Here is a 6,787-nt window from a genome sequence, read left to right on the forward strand (position 1 = left end):
AGTACTCCGCCTCGTGGACAACCTGTGGCCTCCACCGATTTTACGATTTGACGGAGAAGAACCGTTCACAACCAGCCAGTGCTTCTCCACCCGGTGTTGCCTCTTTCCTAGGAGGAAAGCTTTCTCAAGAAATGACAGGTTTATGAAGGTATGTTCGGGGCTACTTTCCTATCGCGAGATTTCCTGTAGCTTCTTGGCATGGGGCCACCCCACGGGCTTCTCTGTTCATAGTATTCTATGCCCTCCGCAAGCTTTGTTCAACCAGGAATCACAAAGAGCCCCAGAGGCATGCCACAGGAGGCCGATGGTCCAGAAATCTTCAGTGAAGGTGGCCTCAGAGATGGCATTTTTACCTCCACTGAGATGAGGGCCGAATTCAATAACAGGCTAGCAATTTGCGGTCTGCAGAATGCAGGATGCACAGCTACACTGATCTCCTACTTCAGGTTTTTTTCTGTTTGTTTTGTGTGTGTGTTTTTAGAGACCCAGTCTCCCTTTGTAGTTCAGGCTGACCCTGTGTTAGGCAGCCCAGGTTGGCCTCGAACTCACCGATATCCTCCTTCCTCAGCCTCAGGGCTGGAATTACAGGGATGCGGTATCACGCCTGGCTTTTTTTTTTTTTTAATGTAATTCATACTTGGAGTGATTATGAGAATTGCTTAAGTTAGTGACAATAACTGGAAACTACGGTGAAACCCAATCATGCTGTCATTTTGTATAGCCTTTAAGTAGTCTTTACTGGAAGAGTTCTGCCTATGTTTACGTTTATGTGGATTTAAAGTGTGTGAGCTTGACTACCTCCCTTCAGTTTCCAGAGATTGGCAAAGCTTTTCTTTCTTTTCTGGTTTTCTCTCTCTGTCTCTCTCTCTCTCTCTCTCTCTCTCTCTCTCTCTCTCTTTGCTACTGGGGATTGAACAGGTGGCAGAACCACTGAGCTAAATTCCCAACCCCAAAGCATTTCTTAATGCATTGTAGAAACCCTATTCCGAGTTAACTAGCCAATCAGTTTTGCTTTTCCAGAGCAAGGACAGTACTGCATTGTGTTCTGATTCAACCACCTTTCCTTTCTCTTGGACCATTTCATTTCCTGATTGGCGATTCGATCTGTCTACTCACTACTCACCTTGCTGTCTGTTCTTGTCTGTGTTGCTTTCCTCATTGATTGAATCTTCACTGACCTGAGAACTCCATGCAGTATTGTCTCCAGATATATCTCACCTATACCTCTGTACCCTGTTGAACACTCTCTTTTAACCTGGATCCACTTGCTATGATTGAATGATCACCTGTCAGATGTTCTTTAAGGTTTGGACTTTGATTTGCCTGTTTGTAACTTCTGCACCAGCTCTCATAGCTACTTAGTACAGATGGTACTGGAAAAATTGTAAAACAACTCCTTCTTATCATTTTGTGGAAAATGAGTTTTTAGTGCTGTTTGGACCTGAGACTATTTCATAGGCTTTCCGTTTGGAGAATTTCACAGTGTACAGCCCATGACTCACTGATGGAGTGGTGAAGGAAATGTTCAGCAAGTAAGTATAAGTCTTGAAATTATTTCTGTACTTAGCACAGAGCCTAAGTTTCCCCCACCCCCCAATTTGTTTTTGTTTTTGTTTTTTCAACAGGGTCTCATTGTGCAGTTCAGGCTGGCCTTGAACTCAGTATGTAGCCTAGGCTGGCCTCAAACTCACCATGATTCTCCTACCTCTGCCTCCCAAGTGCTAGGATTACAGGCACTCCCAATTCTGGCTAAAATCAAGGTTTCTGAGGTCTTGATTTTGAGTAGTATTTTTCCTGGTGTGGCTGTAAAGAAAATGCTTGCCAACAAGAACCATGACAAGATTATCCCTGGTGGCAACTGTCTGTACTACCTCTCAGAGCCCCTTGAAGCTTTTTGTTGTTGTTGTTGTTGTTGTTGTTGTTGTTGTTGTTGTTACCGGGGTTCAAACTTAGGCCCTTGTGCTTTTGAAGCAGATAGTGGAACCCCTGAGCCAAATCCCCAGCCCTCCCTTGAAGCTTTTGGTTGTCCAGTAAAACATCACTATGTCTCACTGTACAGGGCAGGCATCTCTGCACCACCTGACACTTATAAATCAGACTTTGTTTCTCTTTCCCATCTAGAGCTACAGTTGGTGAAAGGAATTTTATTTTTATTTACTCTATTTTATTCATTCACCCAATCACCAGACCATCAATCCTGTATTAGATGCCAAGCACTGTGCTTAATTCTCTTAGTGAGTAAAGGGTAAGATACTGGTTCCTGTGGCACTTACGGGCTGATAATCTAGGGTAGAGGAAGAAGATACGGCAACAAATCAATAAAGAATGTTTAACTTTATATTGTTCAAATTTTATTAAAATATTCATAGACTACCCTTTTAAAAAATGAAACATTCAGAAAAGAACTAGTGATAGCCGGGCATGGTGGCACACACCTGTAATCCCAGCACTCGGGAGGCTGAGGCAGGAGGATCACTGAATTCGAGACCAGCCTGGGCTACATAATGATTTCCAGGTCAGTCTCAGCTACACAGTGAGACCCTGTCTCAAAACAAAGCAAAAACACAAGAACAACAACAAACTGATGATATAAGAAATCTACAGTAATGTGTAAAATATTTGGAGAGTTACCAGTATATTGATATTTGCATTCTCAAAGAAGCTTGTTAATGCAGATGAGCCTGTAATGGTTTAGTTGATTGTAAAAGTCACAGGGGTATGTGTAGCCCCTCTGCTAGCAGGGATTAGTAACCTGCAGAGGGAGTGGATGGCAGCCTCATCTCATTTGTTTTTTAGGTCTTTTATTGGTGGAGGTCCTGGGGATCCAACTCGGGCCCTTGTGCTTGTGAGGTAGGTGTCAGAACCACTGAGCTAAATCCCCGGCCCTAGGTCATATTCTTAATTGGCATCTATTGGACAGGAAGACCGAAATAACTTTTTGCACTCCCAGCCCTATAATTTTCCTGGAGGTCTTCCTGGGGTTGCTCCTTTCATGACTATTTACTGCTAGAGGTCAGGGAAACCTTTCAATGAATCAGGGCCCCTGAAAATGATACAGAAAAGCGCTATAGTTTAAAAGTAATATTTAAAAAATCCATTTATTCAAGGCTCACTATGGATACAGTGCTTAAAAGGTTCTTTCTATCCCATTTAATCTTCACAGTCCCGGTATGAAGTAGTATTGATAAATCTCAGGTCTATGCAAACTAAAATTTCTGACAGGTGGTGATACTCGTGGGTCTATCTCTTGTGTCTTTAGGTTTCTCTTGAGAGCAGACATAAGGTGGCTCAACATCGGACCCTTGCCACGATCAGCTCACGATGCCAACCACTGGCACATTACTACTTTGGTTTCAATCAGTGGTCCAAAAGGGCAATCAAGGTGAAGCCTGTAGATTTTCACTAATCACACTGTCTTTGAGCATTGTAATTCTAGACTTTAGACAGAAGATGAACTGGGTTTTGGGGAGGACATGTGAGAGGCCACCTTTTAAGGGTGACTATATCTGAATTGTCCACCTAGAATTAATAATCATGCTAATCGTGGGTGTTGGTGTTACTAATTTTTTCCATTGTCTGTGTGGTATGTTATAAGGAGTGATTAATCTATAATAATTAATCCAGTAATTAATTTGCACATTTTACTTTATTTTGAAGCTAGTCAGTGCCTCGATTTTTCCTGGGATTATTAGAGTTTTGCTTTGATTTCTGTACATTGAAATCCTAGGGCTGCTGGCCATGGTGCTCTATGGTAGAGTGATTTTCTAGCATGTGAGAGGCCCTGGGTTCAATCCCACAACTGAAAAAACTACAACTGAAGCAAGGTGCGATGGCTGATGCCTCTAATCCCAGCACTCAGGAGACTGAGACAGGTGGATAGTGAGTTCAGGGCCATCTGGGCTGCATTGTGAGTTGGAGAACAGCCTGAGCCAAATAGCGAGACTCTGTCCCAGAGAAACCAAAACTAAAACACATCCTAAGAAGGACTTTTCATTCCACATTCTAATGGATTCAGGAGCTTTCTGTCCTTGAAGGAAGGGAAAATGAAGATGTTGCAGCTCCACTGGAGAAGCAAAGCCTGAAGTTCTGTGTTTTATTTTTATTTATTTATTTATTTTTGGTACCAGGGACTGAACTCCGGACCTTGTGCTTGGGAGGCAGGCGGCAGCACCACTGAGCTAAATCCCTGGCCCAGTTCTTCTGTATTTTAGAGGGAGTGCTGCAGCCCCATGAGTGCTGGAATCCTGGAGCTGGCATTGCAGAAGAGCCTTTGGAGAGCTGAAGGAAGGTCCATTCTTGCCTTTTTTTTTTTTATTTTTGGACCAGGAATGGAATTCGGGTCCTTGTGCTTGTGAGGCAGGCACTGCCTCAGAAGTACTGAGCTAAATCCCCAGCCCGGAAGGTCCATTTTTTTTTTTGAGACAGGATCTCACTATGTAGGGGAGACTGACCTGCCTTGAACTTACTGTGTAGCCCAGGCTGGTCTTGAACTCACAGCGATCCTCATGCCTCAGCCTCCTGAGTGCTGGGATTACAGGCGTGCACCACCACGCATGGCAAGGGAAGGTCCATTCTTAATAGGAGGGGGAGGAGAGGATCTTGATTTTTTTTAATTTCTAAAATTCACTTTTCATCTACCTATGAGGCCTTGCCCATACTAAGCTTCTAAATTCCTGGGCAGAATTTTTGTGCCTTATAATACGGTTTTCACTTTCTGCAGTTTCTAACAGAAACTTTAAATGTGAAATTTAACAATCAATTTCCAACCAAATAAAAAGCCTAGAATAAGGAAGGAAATAATATTTCTCCTGTTTTGGAACAAGGTCTCCTTGTATAGTTCGGCCTGAACTCACTATGTAGCCTAGGTGTGCCTCAAACTCAAGGTGATCCTCCTGCCTCATCGTCTGAGTGCTAGAATTACAGTTGTGCACCACCATACCTGGCTTGTTTCTCCAGTTTTTAGTTAAGACCTTGCTTTATTGCTGGGTATGGTGCCTCAGGCCTGTAATTCCTACACTCTGGCATTCTGAGTGGGGAGGATCCATCTGGGCAATGTAGCAAGACCCTTTCTCAAATACAAAATAAAACTGCTAGGGATGTAATTTGGTGCAAAGGCCTATGTTCAATCCCTAGTACAAAAAAACAAGAACATCAACAAAAAAAACAACAATGAAAAAACCCAAAAAGAGAAATTGCTTCATGTTGAAATAGGACTCCAAATACAGAGTTCTTATAGTTTTCAGGTATCTCAGCAAAGTCATCATCTAAAGAGCTCCATAACCTAGGCCCAGTGCCACACACTTGTAATCCCAGGACTTGAGGAGTCTGTGGCAGGAGGACTGCAAGTGAGACCACCCTAGACAACGTAGTGACACAGGGAGAACTTGAGAGTAAAAATAAAAAGTGGGCTACAGATGGCGCTTATGGCAGAGGCCTTGGGTTCAATACCTAGCACCACAAAACCAAAGACAGTTTCATGCTCTTTTGTAAACATGCATTCCTTTTTTGACTCATGTAAGGGCTTAAGCAGGAAAAGTGTCAACTAGACATACCTAGAAAGGATATGTTCATCAGTCCTGAGTTTTTCAGGAAGCCCCGGCCTTCAGCCTTCGGGGTGCGAGTCTGAGGCAGGGCTGTCGGAGAGTGGAGTAGGGGAAGCTCCTGTGGCTGATGTGCAGGGAGGGGCCAGATCATCTGCACCATCTCCAAACCCTCCTCAGTGTGTGATTCACCCTCATGCATAGGCTGGGGTCTGCGGGAGTGTAGCTTCCACTTGTCAGTATGCCGTCTGTGGGTGCTGTGAGTCTTGTGCAAGTTCCTGCTCAGGTCTCCCTTAGAATACATCAGAAACTTCAGAATAGATCTGTGAAACTAGCCCTACAGGACATATCTACCTCAGACCATTCAACCACGCCCTTGTGCCATGCTTGCCTCTAATCCCTAGAACAATGATCTAAGAATCACGCAAGTATGTTTGTACTACTATGTTTTGTGTTTTGTTATTGTTGTTGTTTGTTTGGGGTTTTTTTTGTGTGTGTGTGTACCAGGGATCGAACTCAGGTCCTTGTGTTTGCGAGGCAGGCTAGGGAACCGCTGAGCCCTGTTTGTTGGTTTTTGAGACAGGGTCTTGCTGTGTAGTTCAGGCTGGCTGATCTAAGAATCACGCAAGTATGTTTGTACTACTATGTTTTGTGTTTTGTTATTGTTGTTGTTTGTTTGGGGTTTTTTTTGTGTGTGTGTGTACCAGGGATCGAACTCAGGTCCTTGTGTTTGCGAGGCAGGCTAGGGAACCGCTGAGCCCTGTTTGTTGGTTTTTGAGACAGGGTCTTGCTGTGTAGTTCAGGCTGGCTGTGGTCCTCCTCCTTCAGCCTCCTGTGAGCTGGGATTACAGGCGTGCACCACCACACCCAGGAAGTATTGTTATTTTGAAATGTGCATCAGACTCCTTCACATAGGTATTTTAAATGGGTTTGTTTTGCTTGGATCTAGGATTGTTGTCATTCCTCATGACAAGGAAGATGGCCCAGAAGCTTGCTCTTCAGATGGTTTTGTCAGATGTACTCCAGAAACTGTCCGTTGTGGCTTAGGTGAGTCTTGACTGTCCTGAAAAATATTTTTTTTTGTCCCGGGGATCGAACTTGGGACCTTTCACTAGCAAGACAGGCAGTGGATCCACTGAGCTAAATCCCCACCCCTTTTCTCAGTGTTCATATATATATATATTTTTTTTTTCCTTTTTTGTTACTGGGGATCAAATTGAGGACCTTGTTACTTTCGAGTAAGGCAG

The 6,787-nt window shown here is 43.7% G+C and overlaps 1 long non-coding RNA gene across 2 annotated transcripts in view; it reads left to right on the top strand.

Moving 5' to 3' along the window:
- Positions 1-6: 6 nt before the first annotated feature.
- The window catches only part of LOC104858289, a 19,306-nt gene continuing 12,525 nt past the window's right edge, over positions 7-6,787 (top strand). The window contains exons 1-4 of one of the 2 annotated variants that reach the window (XR_779096.3): positions 7-148; positions 1,459-1,532; positions 3,260-3,382; positions 6,490-6,587. This is a non-coding gene — a long non-coding RNA (uncharacterized LOC104858289). The remainder of the gene's footprint in view (positions 149-1,458; positions 1,533-3,259; positions 3,383-6,489; positions 6,588-6,787) is intronic. The other variant, XR_779094.3, reaches the window with a different exon arrangement.

This window comes from Fukomys damarensis, unplaced genomic scaffold (assembly GCF_012274545.1).
Source record: "Fukomys damarensis isolate Sample0158 unplaced genomic scaffold, DMR_v1.0_HiC HiC_scaffold_23, whole genome shotgun sequence".
In the NCBI taxonomy this organism is placed as follows: domain Eukaryota; kingdom Metazoa; phylum Chordata; class Mammalia; order Rodentia; family Bathyergidae; genus Fukomys; species Fukomys damarensis.